The 26,298-nt window shown below is 54.1% G+C and overlaps 1 long non-coding RNA gene across 1 annotated transcript; it reads left to right on the forward strand.

Annotated features, from left to right (window-relative positions):
- The first annotated feature begins 13,458 nt into the window (after positions 1 to 13,458).
- LOC116964277 lies at positions 13,459 to 26,197 on the forward strand. Its single transcript, XR_004408651.2, has 3 exons — positions 13,459 to 13,562; positions 23,488 to 23,594; positions 25,540 to 26,197. It is a non-coding gene; the product is annotated as an uncharacterized LOC116964277 (long non-coding RNA).
- The last annotated feature ends 101 nt before the right edge of the window (positions 26,198 to 26,298 follow it).

Raw genomic sequence — 26,298 nt, forward strand, 5'->3', positions numbered from 1 at the left:
AAATCCCTTCCAGAGAGCATTCGAAGTGCATGTTTCTTGGGGAGGGGAAGAACAGGTTTTTGTCAGGAAACGGATCTCGAAGTAAAATGTTAAGGTTACCATCAAACTTGTCTCTCTAGATTTGTGTAGTGTCACCACTCTGGACAACAGCGTTCGAGCTGGCCAGAGCCTCGGCTGGGGTTGTGACGTTCCCTGACACGGAGGGATCCTCAGCCTGAGGCACTTGGAACACGCAGTTACCTGCAGCTGAGCCCTGGGGGAGGTTACTGGGTTCTGGTAAATGGATTGCTGTATTCACCTCAGAGTCCTGGAGGCTGGCTTGGCTGAGTTTGTAGAGGTATAAAGTTGGGGGTATTAGTCCCTTGACTCTTTTATGAAAATGGAGATGTTTGGAGTCTTGTCTAGAACTGGATTTATGTCTGATGAAGTCCCAGAGGAACACAACGGGTAATGCTTTTCACGGGTGTATCTGGAACACCTTTCATTTTAGTCTGTCCAGGGGGTAATGTAGACATCATTGCCTTAATAGTCCTGTGTTAAATACTTTTGCAAAACCCAAAACCTTTGGTACAGAGCTAAATCTTAGGACCGTCCCTTGTTCTGACTGCTTGTTTCATCAGATCTTAAACAGCCATCGTCAACGAATGAAGTCACGTAAGTGAAGTCTTTGTTGTCTTTCATGCCATATATTTAGTTAAGATCCTGCTACTAGTGACTGGTGGGACAACATCAAAAAGAAAACTAGGTTATCTCATGAAGTTATGGGCTGTCTGGCAAAGTTGTTGGTTGGTGCACTTGCACTGCCCGGGACAGGAACTCCCTGGGCTTTGGATCTTCTCCGTGGACCACTGAGCAGATCCTCGCTTCAGGGATGCGGTTGGTGCCGGGGAATTGAGCACCCGAGCCCTTTGCAGGGGTGGTGGTGTGACTGGCGAGGAGCTTGCCTCTTGGAACAACCCTGGGTGAGATTGAAACGCTGCTAGAGAAGCTGCTTTCTTTTGGCAGGGCCTGCAGTGATGCTGGCAGGATAGCTAGAATTTGAGGTGGCTATGTCTGTGCCCTTTCTTACAGGGCTTGACTCAGTAGATGGAGACAAACGGACAACGGGAGCCAACGCCCGAGGAAAATCCCTGATCCAAATCTGAGGATGGATTAGAAGAGCTCAGGGAGGGGAAAAGAACCAGGTAAGAAATCACAACTTCTCTGTCCAGCAAGGGGAAACCAAAAGCACTGAGTAAGAACGTGACTCCTTTGGGGCTGTGTGCATGAAGTCAGCGGAGGGAGCGAATCTGGCCCCGGGATGTGGGACGTCCTGTGTGGTTCCTGAAGGCAGTTTCCTGGGCAGCGGGGCTGAATGCTGATGACTGGAGTCCTTCTCTGAAACAATTCTCTCACTGACAAGCACCCTGGGGGGATGCACATGCAGCGGGTTGGGGGATAGGATGTTGTGAAAGGCCCCCTGCTCCCAGCAAAGCAGGGAGTCTGGGGCTACTAACATCTGCAGTGTTTTGCGGAGAATGAAGAGCACAGCGTGAACCCCTGGCTGAAATAATATTCAGAAGGCCCTTGGGTTGTCTTTGGCAAGGCTGTGCGTGTGGAGCTTGTGACCTTCCTGTGCTACTGTTTTGTTTCTGTTTTTTATTGTCCTTGTTGTTATCCAGAGGGCTGTCGGATCATTAGCTTGCTGGGTGGCACGGTCTTGCTGAGCTGGTTATTCCAATTGACTAGACTTAGTGCTTTGGGGTACCTTTTGCTGCAGATTATTCTGCATGCAGGCTGACTCTTGTGCTACTTTGTGATTTATTGCCATTTCAATTTCAAATTTCAGTTTCCAACAATAAGAAGGAAGAGGACATTCTTGCATGGAATATAAACGGCTTTAGGACTGAAATAAGAAATTTTCCGAGAGAAAAGGGCAGCAGAACCCATCAAATTGGTACTGGGTGGGGTTGGGGAGAAAATGTTAAAATAGCAGCAGCTTGTTGACATCTAATCCTCACTGCTGCTCAGCCCTGCTGCCGGCAAGCTTCAAGTGCTCAGAGTGCAGACAGAGCCTCCTGTTTTTTTTTGAGAACTATGATGGGATCGATATGTTCCTGCAGAACGCTTCAATCCCATCATTTCAGCATTTGGCAGGGAGGGGAGCATCTGTTTTGCTGGAAGATCTTTGACTATTCCTAATAATGAGACGGGCTTTTTTGTTTCTGTTGCTTGAGGGCAGTAAGTGAGTCAGTGGGTTTCCTGCCATCAGATCAGGCGCAGGGGAGATAAAATGCAGATTTGATGGACTCCCTGGGGATGGAGGGGCTGGCTGGTGTGTTGGAGGAGTCAGCTGGAGTGTCTTGTACCGCAGGGCACCCGCTGCGTGACCCGTGCTGGAATAGCTCGTGGTGAGGTGGGTGTAAGCCATAGATTTCTTCCCTTCTCTCCTCCCTAGACACCAAAAACAAGATGAAGAGTAACAAAATGTTGTCAGCCTGGGAGGAAAAAATCTGGAGGAAGAACTGCATAATGCACAACTTGATGATAATCACTGTCTTCCCAACTGTTACTTTAGCTCCTCCACCACTGGTCGTACCGCAGGCTGTGTGGGACGGGGGCTTGCCTTAGGACAGGCTTTTGGGGTGTCCATTTTTGTGTAACGCTAATTTGTATTCGTGGTATCTTTGCAACTGGGATTCAAAGTCAGGCCTGATCTTGCAGCCATGGAGTGGGGCAAGAAAAAAAAAAAATTCTATTAAAAAAAAAAAAAAATGTTGTCAAGGAAACTGCTCTCACAGTACCACTGCGCGCAGCCAATAAGGCACAAAGAAAAGTCTCCCCACAGCAGAGCTGCGTGCAGCACGGGGTAGGCTCCACAAACGTAATTGAGACAGCAGGAATTCAGTGCTAACTACAAAGCCTTGTTTTGATTACCGTGTGGACTCCATCCCAACCTGCCGTAGTTATTCTTTGTACCTTCGTTAATGAGCCAGTCTTGTTTCCTTTCTGTAAAGCTAGCCAGAAATTTTAAATAGGAGAAGGGGTCAGGAGGAAGGTGACAGAAATTACAGCAGACTTGCTTTTGGTACTGGTATTCTTCCTGCAAGGATAATTACTTAAAGCAAGACGAATGCTCTGCATTTCAGTTAACTCCTCTCCAACCTGCGTTAAATCCATTATGGGATGCCTTGCGTTTGACATTTGCGTCTTTGTCCTTAATAATGACAGTAAATTTAAACACCCCAGGAGGGCTGCGGGTAGCTGCCAGGTCTTGGGATGCTGTTGCTACGACTCCTTTAACATCGCCCCATGGGTGAGGCTGCTGGAGCTGCTTTGCCCAGGAGTAATGAGGGAGCTGGTGTCTCCCCCACACTCACATCATAGGTGAAAGCTGCGCTCGCAAAAGCTAGATGTGATGCTGATAACCCACGGTTGCTTCCTGGTTACTAGGTAATAGCACTGTCCCAGGTGAATCCTTCGTGCCTGCAAAGGTAATTTATCATATGGCTTTCCTGTTTGTGTTCTGCTAAGCTGAATCCAAGCCTTCCATTTATTTCAGGACCTCAGAAAGAAATCAAAGCAGGGTTGCCAAAGGGCAGCAGAATTAAACTGTTTGCCTTTCCTTGGAAATGGCTTTAAATTAATTCTGGTGCTCGCAGAGCTGAGTCTGCTGGTGATAACTGGGATGGGAGGCAGCTCTGGGCAGCTGTTTTGCAAACAGCGCTTGCGATTTTCTGCCTTCCCCTGCCCCGTAGCCATGTATATACGGTGCCAGAGTCCCCACAGCTTCTCTCAAGTGCAGACATGCATTAACTGCCTCCGGGAGCGAACACTTCCCTGCCCACCCCTGTCCCTGCTGAGGGTCCTGCTGTGCTGCCCTGGGCTGGGTGCTCTGCAGGGGACCTGGTGTCCGGCTGCTGTGAATTCTGCCCGCGGGCGCTGCAGTGCCAGCGGGGCACTGACGGAGCTTCAGCTTCGTTGTGAATCTGGGCTGTTGTCGCTCCTGAACAAAGCAGCTCTCTAAGCCAGGCCTGCAGGGCTGTGAGATGAAATGCCGTCTTTCCTCCAGCTCTCATGTTTATGTATATATGCTGTATACACTTCTATTATTCCACCTGTTTGATGATAATGGGTGTTTGGGATAGAGCAGCTGCTAAAGTGGCACGCGGGGCGGATCAAATCAGCAGGTGACATTTTTCACTGGGTTTATCTTTGAGAACAAGCTGGGCCTGCAATAAACTGGCTGCTCCTTCATTTACTAGAGGACAAAGCTGCCATTATTCAGGGGCAGAAGAAAGCAAAACCCCAGGAGATGAGCTGAGTGCGTGTGCGATATCCCTGTTCTGACTGTGTGCAGGCATTAATGCAAGAACTCAAGGTCAAAGGCTACCCAGCTCTGAGAGTCGGAGGCAGAAGGGGCCTCCAGAAGGAAGAATGGTTTATTTCTTTATCTCATGGAGTCCTGTATCAATTATCCATGGCGCCTAACAGCCTAGGAAGGGAATAGATTTTCTGCTCTTTAAGAGAGGTTTTGCATGTACCGTTCATTTGCTGGGCAGAGGATGTAAACTCTGCATGGCTTTTGAGGCAGGAGGCTAAAAGCAGAGACATCGTGTAGCTTATGAGAGGGGAAAACCCAAAGGGCAACAGCTTTCCTTTTAATCTCAGGTGGTCCTTCTGTTTTTGTGAGGCAAATGGTGCTGATAATGTGAATTAGGGAAATCTGCTGTGCCCTGTTCTAGAGGGATTGCTGAGAAATTGAAGAAGAAATTACCAGTCCTGTGTGGCAGAGAATTGTGACAGGGTTAAAGAAATCAGATCAGCTCAAAACCGGAGGGATTTAAAAAGCACTTTTGTTGAGCTTTTACAACAAGGAACTGCTACCTACCTCTCTCTGCTGCAGTATCATATCGTGACATGACCAGCTGTCCGTGTCCTGACACCAGGCTGCTGCCCAGCTGCCTTGCACCCCCTGGGGTTTCCAGTCTGCAGAGCAGTGCTGCGTCCTCTGGAGGGGATGCTCCTGAAGTGATGCTCCTGCGCCTCCCGCGTGATGAGTCTTGGTAAGACTCTGCTCACTGCAGCCTTAAGAAACCAGCGCTGTGGCAAAACCCGTCCTCAGCAGGAGGGCACAGCTACAGGAGCTCAAACAGAAGCGGCATTTCTGCTGAGCAGAGCAAGTGCTGAGCATTCATCCCAGCCTTGGCTTCTGAGGGGGGGACCCCGTTGCCTGTTGTGTTAACAGGCAGAGGAGAGGATCCTGTGACATACAAATGGATCTGGGCTTCGGCACGGGCATCCCGCAGCACGGCTTGCACTTTCCCTCGCACCCAGCCAGGGCTCCGCTCGCTCAGCAAGTTACTGAGCCAGCTTTCCCTCTGGCAGCAGTGCTTGCTGCCAATTCCTCCTTGGTCCAGCAACGTGGGGGCTGGAAAAAGCCTGCCCTGAGCAGGAGAGGCTCTGAGGGGTACTTGGCAATTCCCAGGGTCTTGGCCTCTCTGGGGTAACAGGAGGTCATTTCCACCTTCAGATCAATTGAAATCACCTCCCTGTTTGGGGAGGGGAAAAAACATGTTTTGTTGTCTCGTGGCCTCACCAGTGAATTGATTACAGGAAGCAGTTGCTGTAGCATGAAAGAAAATGCCTCTTAGCTAGACAACAACAAGCAGACTTGTTTTACTGTCTCTGCGACCTGTGTGCATGCTGCTTGCCTTGGTAGATCAAGGCATCAGAAAGCACTTCAGCAGATTTCATCCCTGCCTGCTTTGAGCACGCTCCCCTGCTGCCTCCTGCCTCTTCCAGCTCAGCTCTTTGAGCTCGGGAAACGTGTTCGTTTGGAAGCAACGCGTGGAGCAGCCCACGTGAACGGGGAACTTGTTTCTTTCCTCTGAAGCACCGGCGCTCGGGTGCCGAGCACAAAGTCCTGGCCAGATGCCACGGCGGGCTGTGAGCTGTTGTGCCCTTCGCTGCTCTTCCCTTGATCTCCTTCGTGGCCCCCGCTTGGGTCCGGTTTCCAAACTGAAAATCGCCAAGTGGGAGCGATTCGGGTCGGAGAGAGGGTTCTGACAGTGAGCGCACAGTGCCGCGGGGGATTGCGATGTCCCTGACTGATGGAGGCGATGGCAGCCCGGGTCTCTTCCAGCTGCTGAGCCCTGTGAGTGCCTCTGCTCCGCCCGAGGTGTGGGAGCTGCGGGCAGGACTGGTGCTGGCCTGGGTCATTTTGTTGGGCGAAGAGCATTCGCGCAACCTTTGCAGTCCGTGGAGCTGTGGTCTCTGCTGGCAGCAAGGTGGTAACAGCGAGCTGTGAGACGGAGGGAGGAATATCTCAGCCTTTTCTCCAGCAGCTCTGGCTGTCTGCACCTTCTCCTGTCACCCACCGAGGCCTCACCTTTGGTTTTCTGGTTTCCTGCAAAGCGCAGGAGCTGGGTCCGGCCATTCTGCTGACAGCCTGAGCCAGGATGTGGGATCCACAGCTGTCCCTTTATCCGTTTTTGAAAGGACATGAATTACTGCCTTTAGCACTTTCCAAAGTCTGGGATTCCTGACCTGTGTCTCGGGACACTTCTTTCTACAAAGGCACCATCTCTGCATGCACCAATTACACCCTCCTGCTCTTCTTCACACCCTTCCCTTCCCCAGACTTCCGTCTTTCCTTTTTCAGTTTTAATCCTTGCAATAAGCCTGCAAAATCCCAGGCAACAGGGGAAATCATCAGTCCAGGCAGATGGAGGCCTCAGATCACGAATCTCTTGCGTTTCCACCACCTGAGTACTGCGGTGTGAACCAGCCTCCCCCAGTCTGAAATTCGGTGTGAGTAGGATGGGAGTGGGTTCTTTGGAGAATGGTCTTTGGCGGTAGCCGGTTGTGCAGCAGAGGATGCGAGAGCTTCCTTCGATCCATCTTCTTCTCTTGACACCTCTTCAGGAATTATTATCTGGCTGTGTTTGTCATGTCCTTTGTAACTTAAGAGCCTGGCAGCTCCCTAGGGAAGGGGCCTCTTCCCTCCTGTGTAGCGTGGCCTTACAGCAAACCAATGGTCTCCCTGGTCTCTGCCCCATTTTGCTGGGGTTATTTGCAGATGTCCCCACGGTGCCCTTGCTGCTGGGGCTGTCATTCATCTGGTTAGCAATTTTTGATGATGGAAATAAATGTAACCTCTTAAAGATCAGGCTCATATTGAAAATGCAATAATACAGAAAGCAATTGCTCTTTGAGTCAGCCGTTGAGGGCTTCTGACTGCTGTCTGCAGGGCTTAATGCAGCAGGGAGTGTCTTCCTAATTGATGACATCTCTCCGCTGCTCCAGAACACTGATATCTGATCAATACGTGGTAGAAATGAAGCAGCATTAAATCTGTACCTTCTCAGGACCTCCCATGAGAAGTGGAAGAAATATATTTGCAGCCTCGTAAAGCGATTTCCCGGCTGGAGACTGGCAGGGCATGCGCCTGCACGGAGCTCTGCAACGCTGCCTTCTGAATCCCGTCCCATCCCCGCGTTGCCATCGTTATGTCATATCTCCATGCTTCATAAAACTCGCGTTATAAACTCGAGTCTCCCTCATGTTTGCTGTGTAGCTGAAGCAGAAAACAGATGAGAGTGGCTCTGGGATCTAAAGGCTGGGAGAATGTCTCCCGCTCACCTGGAGTCCAGCACTGCCTCTCTAGTGAGAAAAGGGTCGTAAAACACCAACAGTGTTGGTTTAATGCATGTTTTGCATTTGCTGCAAGACAAAGAATGGATTTTAGATGGATGCCTTGGCAGAATTCAGGCGAGACGTGATTCTTGTTCCCTTGACAAGGGTGTTTCAAGGGCAAACACTTAGTGATGCTGAGGACAGTGACCTTCTGAATCCGCACTATAATATCTCCGGTATGTGCAGCCCTCTGGCTCCTCGCCCTCTGCAGCCATGGGGCTGCACAGCCAGGCATCTCCCCATCCCGTCGCTCGCCATGCTGCACCGAGGCCATGAACCTGTTGCACATGGGGACCCGGGGTGTGCCGGGGTGAGATGCTCTGCCGGTGGCAGGCTGCGTGTGCCAGGGCTCTTCCGTAACCTCGTATGGGAGCGAGAGTGCCGGGGAGAGGTGAAGCGACGGTAATTCCCAGCAGTCGAGGCAGTGGGACCCTCAGTTGCAGACTGCTCCTTGCAGAAGCTTGCAAAATGGAAACTTTTGCTGTTCAAATGGCATCAGCTCGTTCCTGCGTTGGTGAGATCGTCCCAGCATGACCCCAGAGCCGAACGTCGTTGCTGCTAGAGGAGAGGTTTCGGAGGCTGCCTTCTCGTTTCACCGGGGTGCTGACTCCTCCGCGGCTTGATCTTTGTAAACCTCCCCTTACGAGCCACAGGAGGCGTGTTGTGGATCAAAAGGTATTTTAACTTGGCTGCCGTTGTTGCCCTTAGACCCAGAGTGAAATTAGAAATATAATCCATCTCCTGTACGCCGGGTGACATCCCAGCCTGTCTGAATTCTGCAGCTATATTTTGTGATTACCAGCGATGTAGATGCTATTCCCGGTTCAGCTACAGCCTGGCTTGCCCATCTGCTGTCTGCCTCGCACAATCTGAATGCAATCCCAGAGGGAGACGGGACATATTTGTCACCTGGCTGAGCACGACAGGTCCAGACCACCAAGGTGTCTAGATGTCCCTTAGCAGGATGTCTTTGCTAACTAAGAGAAGCGAGATGGATGTAGGGGTGGCAGAGCCCAGCGTGGGTGGGTTCCTGGCCAAAAAGAGCATATCCATAAATAACTTCCCTTCTTGGTTATGGTCCAAAGTGGTGTATATCAAACAGAGAGGCCTGTGGGCTCAGACTCCTTTGGTTTTGATGCTGGATCCATCTTTCATGTTCATCTAAGTTGTTGCCATCTGGTAGAGCACCTGCCTTCGCCTTGCCAAGGAGTGAAGAGCAGGCTGACGTGGTGTGGTGCCCCGGGATTTATCCCGGCGGCACTGGGAGGGACGGGGACCGATTCATCCCACGGGATGATGGAAGGGGATGGCCAGCCAGGGCCGGCTGGCGCGACGGCGGCGTGTCTCCCCGTGTCCTGGCGGAACGGCTCTCCTGCTCCCTGCCGGGGCTCAGCGGAGCGGGTGACGTGCCGTGGCTTAACGAGCTGCCGCTTCCCCGTCCCCTCGCTGCCGGCACGGGGGGAAGGCACGGGGGGGTGTGCCAGTGGTCGCCCTGGCATCGCCGGGGCCAGGCCGTGAGCCCTCTCCACCCCCAGCACGCGTACCCTGGGCTTGCCGTGGGCCTGGGGCAGAAACACAGCCGCCCTTCCGAAAGCGCGGGCCGCCCGCCCCAAAGCCCATCTGAGGGGGGGCCAGGCTGCTTCTCCACGTGCTCGAGCAGGCTGCTTTGCAAACGGCTTGCAGAACTCCGTGGGGATGAAACCTGAGGATTTTATGACGCTCTCCCTGCTTTTCCAGGAAGGGCTCTTTGCCGAGGCAGGGCTCGTTGGGCTGCAGTGAAATGGGATTTTCAGGCTCATGTACATTTCTGGGAATCTCCTGTCCTGGAAGAGAGGAGACCAACTCACCCGTGTTACAGCACAGTGCCGCAGCTCTTCGGTTTCTCTGTTCCCACTTCCCAAATGACTTTTAAAAACCTGTTAAAACCACTGGAGCATTTCTCGATTCGCATCGTTGTACTTCAGAGAACACGCTGGAGAGTGCGTCAGCCTGAAAGCGTGATAGGAACAAATTTTGAAGAGCTTTTGATGTGAGGGGAAAGAGGGGAATTGGCCTGCGTAGGAAGGGTCCTTGGCACTGCAACACAGAGAGCTTTTAAAAAAAAAAAATCTGCAATTTGTTTAGCCGTTTCCTACCCAGTTTTCTCACATTCCTAGAACTGACTCATAAACCTGCTGCTCTGCATTTCTGATATTCAGCCTGAGGGCCTAATTCACGCAGTCCTGGATGTCTTGGAGCTCTGCAGCCTCTCTGTACCATTGCGGAGCACGTGGAAGAGCTCAGCAGAAAGTGCTCTCCACCTCCCAGGATTCATCTCAGGGACCCCTGGTCTGTAGGAAAGTTTTGTGTTAGGTTTGTCTTTGTTTTTGTTTTTTTTTTTTACTTGGAGGCAGCTGATTGCCATTTAATTAACAACAGTTAGCATGTTTCTTGAGCATTTGGGAAGTGTCCAGATGAGCTTTGTTCCAGGATGCTGCTCTCTGTGGTTTACCCCAGGGCTCAGGCGAGTTGTTAATGGGGATTCAGATGCTGCCCCGACTGGGTGTGTGCATGAGAATCCCTCGGCAATGGTAGGAAATATGCTTTGAAAGTTAGCCTGGATAATCTATAAATACAGAGGGAGCTTTGGCAGGGTCAGAAACAAATCCGTGACATTTTGCATCAGCAGGGAGAAAACAAAATTTCATCCAAGGTTTTATTCAATAGAGAAACTGATAATAAACCTTCCTTCCTCCAAACGGTCCATTGCCATGGCAACTGGCGTGACATGCCAGGATGCAGGGATGGATGCAAAGTGTCACCGTGAGGAGGGCTGCAGCGTTCCGTGGGTTCATCAAGGCAACGAGCGAGCGTAGCAGCAGTGGGGCATTTGTACGGGTTCGCTCCTGCCGCGGCTTGCTCCAGTCGGCAGAGGTTCAGGTTAGCCCGAGGAAGGAGGGCAAGGTCTGGGGAATTTTGATTTCAGCTTAAAACAGCAAAGCGCAGCTTGGACTAGGTTGGGGGGGGCGGGGGGAGCTAAATTTGCAGCAGGACTGGCGATGGCAGAGCAGCTCTTGCCGTCGTGGCGGGTGGCACTGTGCGTGTCCCATCCGAACAGAAGAGGGAGAGGCCTTTGTGCCCTGCACCCCTCGGCTGCCTCCGGCGTGCGGGCTGCTGTCTCCCAGGGGTCACAGCTGACAGACCACCCAGGATTGAGCAGGGGATGTGAGACACCTGGGAGCAGACCAGTGAGGTTATAATCTCTGTTCCCTTTCTGTCCAGGGAGGAAGGAGGGTCCTTTGGTTTATCAGTCACACAGCGTGTGACCCACGTTTGGTTTTTTGTTTGGTTGGTTGGTTGTTTTTTTTTTCCACCCCCAGAAAGAGCAGGCAGTGGTGGTTTGAGGTCAAAGCCAGCACTTTAAAATCTTATCCCCATGAACAAGAGCAGTCATCAGTAGCCAAGAGCATTGGGCACTTGTCTGGGATGTGGATTTAAGTCCCTCCTGTGAATGAGACCCTAACACTCGATTCTGCTGCCCTTGGCTGGCAGAGCAGCATCACTGATGGGGACCGTGGCACAAAGAAATTGTCACTAGGTAAGAGAGAGAGCGAAGGGAAAGGGTTTAGGAACAGCTTTCTTCCCAGGGAAGGGCTGTCAGGGAAGCAGTAGGAGATGGAAGGATGCCAGCCTGGACCTGCCTGCCCTGCCCAGAGACGATGTCGGTATGGCAAGGAGGGCAGCAGGACTGAGCCAGGCCCTTGAGGCTCCCTGAGAGGGAAGGCAGCTTTTTTTCTGGCCCTTCTTTTTGCAACCTTTCTGGATGTTAAAACCTTCTGTTTTTTCCTCTGGAGGCTAGCGATCACATAGCTGGGGAGGCTTGTCTGTGCCTGTCACCTTCCTGTCCTCCACGCAGGAGCAGAGAGTGGCTGCAAGAGTAGGCTGCTGTGGACTTTTAAGATGGAAAATAAAATCTGGAAGTGGAGCAGGTTATATTCTTTCCTTGCAGGTGGAAATTGTAGATCTCCTGGGGGTATGTTGATGCCTGTGGCAGCCCTTCCTGGTCATTATTTCATAGCCTGCAGGCCTCCCTGTGACAGCCATCACCCCTGCGCCTGGTGTCCTTGTTGGTCATCTGGTTTGGAGAGTGAATCTTTGTGCTCCCCAGCGTGTGTCAGGGAAAGCGCTGTGCAGAGTAGTTGTTTTATCTCCTGCAGAGGCAGGCGCTGTCATTTAGCCAGAGTCAGGAGGGAGAGCAGATGGTGACCTGTTTTTGCCAGTGAAAGAATGAGGTTGGAAAGTCACCGTTGAAGTGAGGACATGGGGAAGAGGCTGCCTGGCAGCCCCTTCGATAAACAAGACTTCATTTTAGCTGGCCCCAGCGTGAGGCTTAAGACCTGCCTTTTCCCACGCTCAGGGAGGAAGATGTGCTCTTGGCGAGGAGGTATGGTTGAAAATGTAGATCTCTGTGGTCCTTAATTTTTAACCCGTGGTGTTATGTTTTACCATCTTTAATGTGGTAGGATGGGAAGAATTGTCCATCATGTGTCTGGTCTCCAATTGTTCACACCCAGAACTCCAGAAGTGGTGACCCTCCGTTAGATAGAACCCCACTGGTAATGTTTCAGCCTGATGCCTGATACAGATTTGTCTGAAGCAGGAAGGATGAGACTATTTTTCTCCTTTGTTTTCCTGTGTACAGTTAACTATTGTAAGATGATTCACTGTTATGCATATAAACATATGCTTCTTCTTGGAGTGTTGCTAATTTCTTGGCTTCAGCAGCTTCTTCTGGGAGTTTGGCCACATTTGGTTCATGTCGAGTGAACAAGTGTTGTTAATGCCTGTTGCTTTGTGTGGGGTTTGGTTACAGGGGAATTGTGGGTTGAAGCTTGGTCCCTGCTCAGCATTCATCTCCTGCCTTGAAGATAAGTTAATTGCTGGCAATTTTTGCTGTAGCAGAAGGTGCCCGAGGCAGAGCGGGTTGCCCCTAGCAGGAGGATTCAGAAGTCACCTCAGATGCAGGGCTGGGAGGCGCTGGATGAGTTACCCTGGGAGGGATTTGCTGATTTTGAAGCATTTTGGGTACGTTGTCCCTTGCAGCGACGTGATCCGCAGCGGAAGACGTGGCTGTAGCTTTCCAACGGGGAAGATGAAATAACAGAGAAAGGATTTGGAGGGCGGGTAAACGAACCCTTTGCCTCACGATGGTTCATCCGAGTCTGCCCAAGGTCCCATGTAGATCAGAAGGTTTCCAGCTGCTGGCTCCTGCATGAGATGGAGGGTGATCTGGAACCCGCACAGGGCAATGCCCCACGTAAGCGGTGGGGCAGAGGGGCTGCCCCCCACGCTGCCACAGTCCAGCAGCCGGGGAGCCCCACGGCACAACTGCCCGGGAGATCCCAGTTCTGCTGGAACCAGCCTGGCAAGGGAATGGATGTCGCTGTATGAAACAAGGGTGCTGTGCACCGGCCAGGTATTTGGGAAGTATTAATGGGAGGGAGAGAGTGTTTCCAGCCCTGAGGAAGTGGTAAAGCAGGCTGGAATGGTCTGATGCAAAATGTGGGCGCGCAGGGAGATACCTTGAGCGAGAGGGTGGGGAGCATTATGGTAATTAGGACAGGGGATACAGGGAAGCAAATGACTCACTCAGAGATTAGGTAAATCTCAGCAGGATTATTATTATTATAAGGGAAAATCCTGCAGATGTTGAATCTCAACACCTTAAGAAGTCACCTTGAAAGGGGAACTCCCCGGGGCGTTGACCGTGGAAAAATGCATTTTGATTTAATGGGGATTTGGGTGCAAAACCGTGGCTAGTTCTGGCCGTGCTGATCCATCCCTCTGTAAGAGAGATTCAAACCCCTTTGCAGCCCGTGTGGCGGGGCAGATGGCACAGCACACAGGTCGGTAACGTCCTTAGGTGGAGGACAGGGGTCTGGGTAGCCCAGCTGTCCTTTGGTGCTCGCCGTGTCCGGTCGTGCTGCCCGTTGCAGTCGGCTGTGGAAGGCTGCTCGGGTGGAAATGCCCCGCGGAGTTCCCCTTTCTGTTTCTGCAGGACGGCGCCACCGGCAGCCAGCGATGGTGGAAGTGATACCGGTGATACCGCCCTGGGGACGGAGTTCAACTGGTCCTGCTCCAGGGCACGTGGCACTCGGGGGCACCTCAGGTATCCCCGCTGGCAAACTGTGATGTGGCTGCGACCCCCCCCCCACGTAGGAGGATCCCTGTTCCAGGTGGTCTGTCCCCACCGAGGCTGGGCTTGGGGCAGGGGGTTGCTTGCAGGGGGGATGCGATGGTAAAGGTGGGGAATGCTAGCTCAGAGAGTCACGGTGGCCCAGGTTTTCTTATCTTGGTAGGACTCCCCGCTGTCTGGGGAACTGGCTGCTAGTGCAATCCAGTCTATGATCCTTCTGGTTGAAATACGAACTTTCAGAGCATGAAATGTTTATTAATCAGGCAGCAGTATTTGGGCATGCAGCCGTGTGAGGCAATAGCTCTGAGATGTGAGAACTGCTCTGTTTTTTTGTTGGTTTTTTTTTTTTTTGCAAACTGTCAGGATCCTCAGTTCCTTCGGATGACCCTGCACAGGGAAGAAGGGGGCAATTAGGTTACGAAGATCTCTGTGAGAGGGTTATGCAGCGGTGGGTTTCGGTGTGGGGTGGACCTCAGGAGAGCACTGCAGTTTAGCCTTCTGCTCTTCAGCCCTTCTCTTTCCCCTGCAAGATCGTGGGTTAGCCTGGTGTAGGCAGGGAAAGGTGGATCTGTAACAGTCTCCTGCTCATTCCCAGCCCTCTTCGGAGCTGCTGAAAACGTCTCTGAGCAGCAGCCGTCGTTTCAGGTCACGACTGAGATTTGTGAACCGAGACGCACAGAGCAAAGCCCGCGGTCTCGCCTCGAGTCATCTCCCGGCAGAGTGACTCTCCGACAAAGACCTGTGCTCGGAGGCTGCGACGGCTGCGGCAAATCACCGGAGGAGTCTGCAGGCAGCCCGTGACCTCTGCCCGCTGCTCCCGTCCCTCTGAATTAGCAGGGCCTCGTTAGCACTGCGGCTGAACCTCTGCCGCTCTGGCATTCCCCTCCAGCCGGCAGCAGCTCTGTGCCGGGCGAGTAAGTCGGGGCTGCCGGGCTCTCCGAGCACCGTTACATACCACATGGGCTGGGGGGGGGTCAAGCTGAGGGCTTTTCTTCTTGCTCCTGCAGCTCCAGAGCAGCGTGCGAGTCAAAAAGGGGATTTCTGTGCGGGCTAACGTCTCGCCCAGGCTCTGAGAGCGAGCTCTGCCTCTCCATTTATTGCTGACAAGAAAGATGCGGTGAGCTGAGTGGTTTCAGTGCAGCCCACCCTGCCCTTGTCCTCTGTCGTCTTCAGGGAAAATGAGTGTAAAATGTTGATTTGGAGTCTGGCTCTGCAGCCCTGGCTCAGCGGGGCTCCCCGTGAGCACTGGGCAAGGGGAAAAGGAGCCGCCGCTGCCCAGACCTTCATCAGCGAGGGCGTCTGCATTGCCTGGGATGCCGGCTGGTGTAGCAGACAGTGCAGAGGGGAGTTGTTTCATTTATTTGAGCTGTCTGGTCGTGGGGAAGCACTCCCCACGGGGGATCGGTGACAGCGCCCGGGGTGAGCCAGGTTTGCTGGCAGTGCTCCCGCAGCCAGTCTCTTGCACCCTGGCCGATGGGTAGGTGACCTTTGTTTTATTTATAATCACAGCTCCGTAATTCCCCAGGTAGCAGATGAGCAGCAGTCCTGTCGTGAAGTGCAGTGCCTTGGCTCGCTATAAATAGATTAGACCTTAATCCTAAAAAGATAAAGCAGTGCTGCTACTCGGGCAGATTAAATGATGTCGGGGGGAATTTTCCAGCCTGTGGAGCGGCGGGATGGAGGCAGCGACCATCACGGCTTCGTGGCAGTCCGGGTTGTCACACGAAGCCTTTATTCCTGACCCAGAGCATCCATCCTCTCTGCATTTTGTTCTTTTGAGCGTGATTAGCATACGTGGTGCTCCAAGATGCCAAGATACACCCCGGCAGGGCTCACGTACCTGGCCGTGGGACGTGCCCGGCAGCCGGCGGCGTGGGGGGACGGGGCTCTGCAGTCACGTGCAGTGATGCTGTGGGTGGTGGATATGCTGACCTGGAAAGATATGAAAGGATGAGTATCCACGGCAGATAAAAGTCTGCCTTGTGTTTGCCACAGGCTGCAGCTGCCTCTAAATGCTGTTATGCAACATGAAGTTCCCTTTCGTGTGGAATTTGACTTTAACAACCTTACAATTTAGTAGAGCGATGAGGTTTTTTTTTTCTTTTTTTTTTTTTTTTTTTTTTTTTTTTTTTTTCTCCCTGTGCCTTTTTCCTGAGGTGTCTTTATCCTGGGAGTGCTGTGCTGATTTTAAAGACAGACTTGAGTTAATTGTGGGTTGGCCCATTCGTTAGGTGCAGCACAGTGTTCTGCTGGAGCCAAGGAATGAAATGGTTAAGCAAGCTGGCATAGGCAGGAATTAAAATAATGACACAGCTTGGTTAGCCAGGTGATGGTCTTGAGTCCTCCTCTGTTTTCAGCAAGAGCACGTATTAAATAGCCGCCTCATGCAACAGCGAGGTCCCTCTGTGCTGCTAATGAGAGGGTGGTGGTGGTGATGGTTGTCTGCACCTCGTGTTTTGAGAGTCATTTCAGGCAGAAAATTATTTTCTTCTGTTGTCTCCATCAATACAAACGGGAGAGAGGTTTGGGGAAGGTAAAGAATAATTTTTAATTGGCTGCTGAGACTCAAATGTGCCTTCAGTAGGAGATCTGAAGAGCACCTTGGCCCTGTGCTCCTGCTCAGAGGATGCTCGGTGCTCCTGCGTCCCCCTCGTTACTGGAAAGAGGGACTGAGGTCGTCGGGGCTGGTCTCTTGTAACGTGGTCAGGATGAGCAGAGGAGGGGGGGAGGTATCTTCTGAGGAAGCTTTGATGTCGGTCCATCGGCAGCAATTCTCCAAAGAAGTTGGATTAAGGGCACAAGCTCTGCCAGGGGTGGTGCACGGAAGGTAACGTGGCTCGTGGGTGAGAACTGTGGGGAGTGTGCTGCTGTTTTCCATGAGCTGGGTGCAATTTCTGGGCAAAGTCTCACGTCTGATGGCTCTTTTCTTAAATGTGCAGGCAGTGAAGCCCTTGTTTTGGATGGGATTGCTGTGCTCAGAGAGAGCTGCTTTGGAACAAGCTGTTCTGAAACACAACAAACCTACTCATCCTGTTTTCTCCAGGGAATCGGCTCGTTCCACGAGGAGGTTTTTATACCTTAAACTCTCCTGGAGCCTCTGACCGTCTCTTCTTGGAGGATGAGGCAAAACTCCTGCTCTGTCTGTGCCGTGTTACCCCTCCCTGGGAGCCAAAAGTGGGGTCTCTTGCTGGGGATCCCAGTTAGGTGGCACCTCGAGGGTCAGGAAAGCCAGTACAGCCCAAACCGCTCATTGTGTCCTCGGGGACGGTCTCACCGCTGCGGAACGTCCTTTCCCAGAGCTGGATGGGCCCGTCCAGCGTGTCCCTGCCCCGGCGAGGGAAGGGCTGGGAATGTCCCCAGCGGGCTGGGAGTGGGGCTCGGGGGGTCGCACCGCACCCCGGGTCGCTCGGCAGCAACATCCGAGCGCTGCCTGCAGAGAGCCCGGGGCTGGCAGCTCGCTGGGGTGGGACGGGGCTGCTCGGATATTTGATATTAATGAGGTGGGGGGATACAGACCGAAGCCAACCTCTGCTCCCGAGGTGGAGGGGAGGTGGGGTTCAGCTCAAGGAGCTAGGGGAGAGGATTTCCCGTGTGTGTTTTCCCACGTGTGAGGTATTTCCCTCGTGTGACTTGCTTAGAGGGGCTGGAAAAAGTCTTCTGGCAGCTTGGGTTAAGAGCATTTCACTTTCCAGTGTTTGCTTCTGGTCTAGAGAAATGTGAAGCATGCGCCCCGGCCCGTAGGAAGGCCACTTTATAAATGTTAGAAGTAAATAATAGAGATTAATAGCAATAACAGGCTCGGTATCACGTTGCATGCATAGGCCTTGAGTTAAATCTGAAGGTTATCAAATAAATAATAACGATAATCTTGTGTGGTTTTGCTCCTTTGGCTTTAAAAGCCGGTTTCAAAAAGGTTTTCTAAAGCAGGCTTTGCCCCACAGATGCAGTCAAGAGGCTGTATCCTCCCCAAGGCCGCCTGGGGTTATTTGGAGAGCGCGGAGCCAGCAGGAGCTGAGGTTTCCCTTCAAAGGCTCTTGCTTTCTGTGCTGAGGAGCTGCTGGAGAAGGGGCAGTGACAGGAGCAGGGGGGGCGGCTGGTGCTCCCCGTTGTACCCAGGGCTGTGACCAGTGGCTAATGCATGGCTGAGGATTCAGGTGGCTTCAGAGCCTGGAGAGGTGCTGCCGCGAGTCTGAGGCATCTGTTGGAAAAACCATCTCCAGTTGGTCCATCAGTGACTAATCCTGCCCCCCCCTGCTCCCAAGCTCTGGTGAAAAAAATCAATTTACTGTTGTGATTCTGTCTGGGGCAGTGAAGGGCTTTTAGCATCAGCTGGGAAAAGGAAGGGTGATGCCGCCCGAGTTGTTGGAAAGGGCTCGTACTTTGTTTTTGGTCTTTCCAAGCAGCCAGTGATTCCTGCCACAGCCCACGATGACTGAAGATTGCTGCTCATCCACAGCAGTCGTGCCTTATTTTTAGCTGTGGTCAGCCTCAAGTCACAGCTGAGCTACAGTGACATGTTTGCGTGCAGAATTAGCTACATTTCCTCATTTAGAGTGATTTATACAATTAAGCGCTGGTGTGTCACCCGAAGGAAAACAATATTCCCGAGCCGGAGCGATGGGCTCTTCCGATACAACAGGAGAAACCCTGAAAACAGCAGCAGTGCTCGAAGCTGTGGCTGCAGCTTTGGGCACAGGGTGCCCAGCGCGGGTGGGGGGGGGACGTGGGGCCACAGCATCCCCTCCCGTGGGCGCCGCGCAGCTCGGGTGGCAGGACCACGCTGTACAAGCTGTTCCCCTCTGGTACCGGGGCGATGCTGACCGCGTGGCCGAGCTCCTCGGCCAGTTCGTAGGCTTTGCTGGTGGCCCTGGGGAACGCGGCTGTCCCCAGGTGAAAGGCATGAATTCAGCAAATGAGGGGGATGGCAGCCAAAAAACACTATCCTGGTCAGAGAACACAGGCTAGTGCCACGCGTCCGTTTAATAGGATGTGGACGGGTCGTCCCCACTTGTTCATGCAAATGCCCTTTACAGGAAGCAAATGCCAAGAGAGCAAAGAGGACTGATGTGTTTTTACCTCCTCCTGGTGAGCCGGGCTGGATCGTTGGGCCACTGAGCCCGTGCCTTTGCCGGGCTCACGGGCGATAAAGGCTCAGACCCGGGGTCGGTGTTGGCCTGTGAGGGGCTTGGCACGAGCTGGAGGCAGCAGCAATAAGGTGCGGGGCTCGGAGCCCATCGTGGGTGGGCGGCCAGGCACCGATCGCGAGGTGGTGTGGGGAACAGGATGCTTTCTGGTCACTCAGCTTTTTGCAGCAGCTAAAAAATAACTATTGACTGTTTCCCCAGGAGGGCAGGAAAATTAACTAGGTGGAGTCTGTGGCCTTGCTGCAAAGGCACCTTATGTGCCCATTTGGAAACACCAGACCGCTGAGAGGAAGGGATTTAAATTTTAATTACACCTGGCATGGGCGCAGGTTGAAGTTTTGGGCTTTTAATAGAGGTTTTTTTGATGATGGTTTTAGTGCAGAGACACCAGATAGAGGTGGATTTGCTGACTTGCGCAATGCGATACGGCCCTGACGGTTTTAACTCTTTCTGAGCGCAAAGCACTTTCCTGGTGGTTCTCCCACCTGAGGGCTGTTTTTCTGTTAAAATCTTGGTGTGGGTGGAAAAAAAAAAAAAAAAAAAACAGATCTTCCCAACGCCTGGCACTGCTGCCCAGCATTGGCAGTGCTGGTGTTTCTCAGAAATACCTGCCAGACTCTCAAGGGCTCTGGGAAAGGTCAGCATGAGCCCCGGGGGGCTTTACCTGATAGCCGCCACGAGGAAACCCCGGGGTTGAATCCTCGTGGGGTTTGCAGGGCTGTGCCTTGACCCACGCGAGCGGGATGGCTGGCTGCGTGCGGCGAGTCTTGCACGGTTGTGAAGTCTTCAAAATAGCTGGTTTTGGAAAAAAAAAACCAAAAAACAAAAAACAAAACCAAACCAAAACTCCCGTTCTGCTGCTCTGCCTGTCAAATGCTGTGAGCTGTGCACATTCTGGAGCATCCCTGCCCTGTTTTGGGGCATCCCTGCTGCCAGGAGAGCCGAGGAGTGGAGCCGAGGGGGGAGCGGGAGGGCGTGGGGTGACGGTGCCCACCCACGTGGGGCAGGACACGCATCGCATCGTGGGGCTCAGGCACTTGGCACCTTAATGAACTGCCTGTGGGAAATTCCCTTCCTCTCCCCGGCTCTGCGCAGTTTCCCAATCGCTCCCTTTGCTCTCCCGTAGCACAAGGTGCTTGGGTGATCCGGGCGGCCACCCAAAAGCTGTGCCAGGGCTGAGGGATCGCAGGGCGGGATGCTCAGGCTCCCCAGGACTTCGTTCCCTGTTTCTAACTGGTGTTTGAGCCCCAAACGTGTGGCTTTCACTGCTGGTGCTGGGCTGGCCTCTCCCTGCTGTCGTCCCAGACCAAGCACTGTCACCTCCAGCTCCTCTGCCACAGACCCTGCGTGTTGCAGGAGCAGCAAAGCTGCATCGCCTGTCTGCATGCATGCATGGGACAGACCCACCTGGGTGCTTCTGCCCTTTTTTTCCCTGTCTAATGGGGTGCTGTCTGCACCAGCACCCCCCCTAAGAAAGCCCTGTCCCACCCTCCAAAGCGACTTTTATCGCTCCCTGGAGCATGATGCATCTGGCAGCCTATTATTGCTCCTGCAGAGGAGGTGAATTTGTGTCTGGACAAGGTGTTTCCTGGAATCGCCTTGGAGGTTTGCTGCTGTAACTGTTGAATTTAGAGCCGGGCTGCGTGGGGGGAGCGGGGAGGTGAGAGGTGGATCCCGCTCCGGCAGTGGCAGGGCTTCATCTCCTTCCCGCGGGCGCCCAGCTGCCTTTGAACGCGTTGGGGAAATTCTGCGCCTCTGAATTTATCTCATTTCCTTGTACAGGATCCAGATGGCACGAGGCTCCCTGTCCTCTCGTAGTAAACACAGCAGGCAGCCTGCCGGTGCTGGAAATACTCTGGCCGGGCGTTCAGTGCTGCTCGGCCGCAGTCCTTGGCGTGTCGATCCTGGTCTCCTCCTCCTCCTCTCGCCTTTTTGGGGGCTGCAGCAGTGACCCCCGTGGCCGGGCTGCTCTAAGCACCCGCTGTCCTCGCACCCACAGCCCACCGGCCCGTGGGGACCGGTGCTCGGTCCCGCTTGCGTGCGTGGTATTGCTGGCAGAGGGCTTTGCAGCACGGGTGAGTTTTCCCCGGGAGCCAAGGGGAGCAGCACCCAGTGCTGTCTCGTTTGGCTGCGGGTCCTGCTTTTTTGAGCATGAAATCAGGTATTTGGAGGGAAACCTGGAGCCTCAGGGCGGGTTTGGCAGGTCTCTGGCAGAGCTGGGGTCTGGTCCCCAGTGTCCTGAGCCCATCTTTGGCCCGTTTCCCCAGCAGTACCAGCTGGCTGTCCGCATGCTGCTGGGACACTGTCACCTTTAGCGTCACCCAACCACGCAAATGTGCTGGGGTCTGTGTGCCTGCCCGGGAGCTGGCCCCTCTCCTGAGCATCCCCCATGGCTGGCGGGGAGGCAAAGCCAGGAGTTTACAGTTCCCAATTCAGCAGAGGCCAGGAGTGACGGGCAGAGCTGCCTCCAAGTCCTGGGGGGCGGGGGGTGAGTGCTGGGGGCCCCCATGGAGGATGTGGCTACCAGCACCTGGGACCAGTTGGCCCCGTGTCACCAGCCCTGGGAACGGCAGCATTTTGCTGCCCTCTAGTGAGGTCTGACAGCCGGGCTCCCTTTGGGGTCCCCACAGGACCGACACCTCCCTTTGGGGACCCTCTGGCAGGGGCACGGCCTTTGGGGTCCCCAGGGCAGGGCAAGTCCCTAGGGGATGGTGACACTTTGAGGTGGGAGCTGCTCTCCCTGGGTGGCTGCTCCGTGTCCCGCTGCAGGACGAGTCACCAGCTTAAAACTAATTGACCCCCAAAGCAGCTGGGCTTATCTCCCCCTTCCCACAGCCTCGTGGGACCCCACCTTGTCTCCCCACCCTGCCCTGGGCTGCAGGGTGCTGTCGCCAAGGTGTCAGCCCCAACCACCCCTTCTTTCCTTTTGGGACCTGCTTTTTGCCAAGCAGCGAGGAGACATTTACCCTGACTTCTGCCCGGGCAGCTGTTGCTGCGTGTAAATAATACAAATTAATTAAAAGGAAAATCAAAACTAGGCACATTTATAATTAGATAATCCACAAGTCCCTGGTATAATTAATTATGTTAATAGGGCCGGCGGCACGGTGAAGGCTTGCAGGGGATCAGCGCCGGGTCGCAGCGTGGGGTTGGGAGCAGCAGTGTGGTTCAGTGGCCAGTGTCCTCCGCCCGTTGCGTGGCTGTGCAGACACAGCCCCGATCGTGTCTGTCCGGGGATGCTCATCCCCCATCCCCGTGGGTGTCAGCAGAGGGAGGTTTCCCTTCCCCAAAGTGTTTTATCGCCTTGCTCGTGGTGCCCCAAGCCCAGGCTCACCCCTTAGATCTGGTCACTGTGCTCCGCACCAGCTCTTCTGCGTGTACTGGGAGAGGGAGTCCCCCAGCACCAACCCTCCTGCTCATGTTTGCAGCCAGTCCCAGGGCTCTGGGAGTGCTTCAGGGGCTTGTGCTGAGCATCCCTGCCCCGGGGTGTGGAGCATCCCTACCCCGGGGTGTGGAGCATCCCTGCCCCGGGGTGTGGAGCGTCCCTGCCCCGGGATGCAGGGCCAGTTGCCAGGCAGGGAGCTAGCCCAGGGCTCTCCCACTTGAGCAGGGCCATGACGAGCAGGCTGAGGCCATGAAGTCCGGGCAGAGGACCTGGACCTTCTCCTGGGAGCAGGATTTCCCCGGCAGCAGAGGGCAGCAGCAGGCTTGGCAGTGCCCACTGCATGCAGCTGCAAGGGGGCCGTGCAGGCTTGCACCCACCTGGGGTGCAGAGCCAGCACCCTGGGGTGCAATGGAGTTTGGGTGCTGTGTGGGACTCGGGGCGAGCACCCCAAGACGTGCTGGGTTTCGCGTTTCCAAAGCCCAGCGTTGGAAGTGGTGCGCAGGGGGTTTGTGGCAGGTGAATAATTCAGCTTGGAGACCGAAGCACTTCAGGAGCGCGTCTGCAGAAAAAACAGGGTTGGAGCTTCCCTCTGCTCTCCCCTTGGGGGTCTGATCCATCCCCTCTCTGCTCAAGGAGAGGCGCAGGCACGGCGGGATGTGTGTGTGTGTGTGGGGGGGCTGCACGCCTGCCGGCCTCTGACACCACACGTGTGCTACGTCTGTGCACGTGTGCAGGGGCTGTGTGTGTGTCCGGGTCCCAAGGTGGGGTTTGCAGCCCTGTGCCACGAGGAAGAGCCTGTTGCATCCCCAGGGAGCCCTCAGCAAAGGGCCAAGTGGCTTTTGCTGGCAGGTGACACTGGGGTTGCCACTGGTACCTCCAACATTCTCCCTCGCTGCCCTCCCCTTTTCTTTCCTTCTTTTTTCCCCTTTTCCAGCAGTGTGGGCAGCAGCGTCCCCAGCTCTGGCCGCAGGGACAGGGATGGCCAGGATGGGGCTTGGGGTCTTCGCCTCCAGCCCACCCCCCCTGCCCTGCTCCCAGTGCTCTGCCACCCAGGAGAGGACCCAGCACAGCTTTTTCCTCCTGCTTGATGGTCTTTTATCCTCCAGGCCTCCGGGGACCCGCGGCGAAGTGCGAGGACAAGGACATCAGATATGTGCAGGCAGTGACAGCTGAGTGGAGAAACCATTCCCCGCCTCGGAGAGCGGCTGGGCAGGTGGGAGGTCCTGTCCTTCCCGGGGAGGAAAATACACTCTGCCATGAGGTGTGGGTGGCTGTCACCATCCCTGTCACCCGTGGGGCTCCTGGCCAGGCTGGGGGATGGAGGTGGCATTTGTGACAGAGGTGTGGGACAGCACTGTCCGTGCGGGAAGGATCAAAGAGCTCGCCTGGAAATGGGATTCACCAAACGGCATCCTGGTGTGACAGGGAGTTTAATGAGGCAGGGCCGGGTCTGAGGCGAAGATGGAGCTTATTAACAGGCAGATGAATGGAGGCGCCTTCCACAAGTGCCACAAATCCGCGTGTTAAACGGCCGCTGTCAGTCAAGATTAGGGCTGACACTTAGAGCCTGACAGGGGAGAAGATGTTGTTAAGAAAGCTTGCGGGGCTCAGGGCGTGCCAGTGAGTGAGTTTGTCTTTCGCAGTGATACAAATCCATCACCTCCTGGGAAGCGCCTGTTTGTTAATCACAGCACCGGCTGCAGCTCTTCCCCCGCACCAGGCTGTTGGGGCAAGGGGAGAGGCACACACGGGCTCTTGCACATGTACAGGCATGCACAGCGTGTGTACACACATGTACAGGCATGCACAGCGTGTGCACACACGTGTACAGGCATGCACAGCGTGTGCACACACGTGTACAGGCATGCACAGCGTGTGCACACACGTGTACAGGCATTCACAGTGTGTGTACAGGCATGCACAGTGTGTGTACAGGCATGCACAGTATGTGTACACACATGTACAGGCATGCACAGCGTGTGCACACATGTGTACAGGCATGCACAGTGTGTGTACAGGCATGCACAGTGTGTGTACAGGCATGCACAGTATGTGTACACACATGTACAGGCATGCACAGCATGTGTACAGGCATGCACAGGCATGCACAGCATGTGCACAGTGTGTGTACAGGCATGCACAGTGTGTGTACAGGCATGCACAGTATGTGTACACACATGTACAGGCATGCACAGCATGTGTACACACATGAAGAGGCGTGCCCTCTTCCTGGGGCAGCCCTGGCTGCACCATCCCTTTGCCCATCCGCTCCTCGCCTGTGGCTTCCTCCAGGGCTGAAGCTCATTTTTGAGTCTAGTGACTGCAAATCCTTCCCTGGGGCTGGGACCTGCCGGCAGCGGCTCTGCTCCATGGGAGGCTCAGCCACAGTGTGAAAAAGCCCTAAATAAATGGGGGTGTTGGGGGAGCACAGCGGGGCATCAGCTTCAGGCGGTGGGCAGCCTCTTCCGTCCCTGTATCTGCTTTCTCTGTGCTTCAAATGATGCTCAGGTATTCTGAGAGCTGGGAGCAGAGTAAGCCCTGGAGACACCTTGAATTAAAGGGTAATTGGTTCATATTTTCCAAGCAACTTTAAATAAAATAATAAAAATAACCCCTAACAAACCTAGCCTTTTGTACCAGCCTGCCAGGAGATTTCAGCATGGGGACTTTATAGTCCAAAACACCATAAAACAGAGCCTAAATTACCTAGCTCTCACTTGAAACAATTACAGTTTTTATCTTTGGATATTAAAAGAGGTGATTGTACAGTGTAGTTAAAAAATCTTTTCCCTTTTTTATAATTTAATCTTTATGCACCGAGGGAAAGCGGGTGTGCAGCTGCCCTGCCAGCCGGGCTGGGGCCGAGGGGTGGGGAGGAGGGTTTGGGGGAGGTTTGGGGGTGCACGGCTGCGGTAACGAGCAGTCTGCAGAGAGGCACTGAGGGGCTGGGACAAAGTTTTAGGGCTGGGAAGGAGCCTGGCATGGCCACCCCCGGCCCACGGTGCCGCTCCTGGTGCCCAGGCACTGCTGCCGCCGCTCTAATCCCAGGTAATTGGATTTACAGGGAGTGCTGTATCCAATTACAGAATCCTAATTAACGGACCAAAGTTACAAGTGCAATGTGTCTTGCTTTCAGCAATTATGATTAATTTTGCCAGAATATACATGCAGACGTTGATTACAGGATCCACGGGCAAACAGGAGCTGAATGCTGATAATTGAGCTGTCAGCGGGGAGGCCCGTCCTGGGCTCGCCGGGGCAACGGCCGCGGCCCCGGGAGCGGAGGGTCTGGCTGCCACCAGGCCAAGGACCCCGGGGCAGAGCCAGGACCCTGCCAGCTTCTCCCTGGGGCGAGCCCACGTTCCCCGCTGGCTTTGGGAAGAGATGCAGGGTCGTGGAGCATCACCGGTACCCCGGCGTGGGGCACCATTCGTGGAGGAGCAACTGGAATTCCCAGAGATGCCCCAGGATCTTCTCATGCTCCGTGGGGACCAGGAGCAGCGTCCCTGTGCAGCGCATCCCCTTTGCTGCACCAGCACGAGCCCCTCGCTGGGGTTTCCCCGCTGCGGGAGCTGGTTTGTGGTTATTTATCGCCTTGCCAGGCTCTGTCTTGGCTGGGGCTGAGCTCTGCCGGCAGCCCTGCCGTTCCCGGGGAGGTTTTGGGGAACACTGGCCGCACGTTGCCTTGTGTTGGTGGCAAGTGCTTGGCTTGGAAGCTGCTGCAGAGCCCCTGTGGCACAGGCAGGGGGTTTCATCACATTTTCTCTCCTTTGGAAACAAAAAAATAAAACCTACCCACTGTCCAAAAGTTACAAGGACTTGAGAAGTCTCCATTGCTCCAGCGGTCCCTGGGCTTTGCCTGCACCTGAGCACTCACTGCAGCATCCAGCATCGTACCTGTCCCGTGCCAAGGGGCT

Source organism: Tyto alba, unplaced genomic scaffold, assembly GCF_018691265.1.
Source record: "Tyto alba isolate M040663 unplaced genomic scaffold, T.alba_DEE_v4.0 Super-Scaffold_20, whole genome shotgun sequence".
Classification (NCBI taxonomy): Eukaryota; Metazoa; Chordata; class Aves; order Strigiformes; family Tytonidae; genus Tyto; species Tyto alba.